The sequence below is a fragment of the Mizuhopecten yessoensis genome, unplaced genomic scaffold (genome assembly GCF_002113885.1).
Source record: "Mizuhopecten yessoensis strain PY_sf001 unplaced genomic scaffold, ASM211388v2 scaffold10933, whole genome shotgun sequence".
In the NCBI taxonomy this organism is placed as follows: Eukaryota; Metazoa; Mollusca; class Bivalvia; order Pectinida; family Pectinidae; genus Mizuhopecten; species Mizuhopecten yessoensis.
The window spans coordinates 688356-688905 of record NW_018408794.1 but is presented as its reverse complement, the minus strand read 5'-3'; the positions used below and the strand labels follow the sequence as shown (position 1 = coordinate 688905).

The 550-nt window shown below is 36.7% G+C and overlaps 1 long non-coding RNA gene across 2 annotated transcripts in view; it reads left to right on the top strand.

Annotated features, from left to right (window-relative positions):
• Window positions 1–366: 366 nt before the first annotated feature.
• The window catches only part of LOC110463837, a 3881-nt gene continuing 3697 nt past the window's right edge, over window positions 367–550 (top strand). For both annotated transcript variants that reach the window (XR_002464432.1, XR_002464433.1), the window contains exon 1: window positions 367–516. This is a non-coding gene — a long non-coding RNA (uncharacterized LOC110463837). The remainder of the gene's footprint in view (window positions 517–550) is intronic.

The window sequence follows — 550 nt, the reverse complement described above, 5'->3', positions numbered from 1 at the left end:
TGAGCCCATACCTGAAAAAACGGTGATATATTGCATTCATGAACCAGTCTTTTTTTGTGGTCTGACAAACGTACGAAAATGTCGTATGCAAATGAGGCCACATCTCCTCGCCGATATTTTCCACTTCCGAAGAGCCAAGCAGACATTCTTATATCTGCATTGAAACGTAAACCTTGTACTGCAATGAAATTACAATTTTCACCAATTTTAAACAGAAAAAAATGAGAAATAACTTATATAATTACCATCAACCAAAACCGATATAAGACTGCAGAAAAATAATAATAACAGATTCTATATTATAACCACGGAATTAGATTAGAGGGAAAGGCAACTGCCTCTTCGGCATAGTAAATATGTGCCGTGCACTTGATGTTGCGAGAAACTACGAGAAAGCGTGAGAATTTACGTGATTCGGGGAAAAAACCCGCCGCTTCAAACATCGAAGAAATTGATTGCCGTTCAGAAGTAACATATTTTGGGCTATCTCTACCGTTACATTGTCCGGATTTCAAAGTAAGTGATCTTTGCTAAACTTATGTTTAAATAT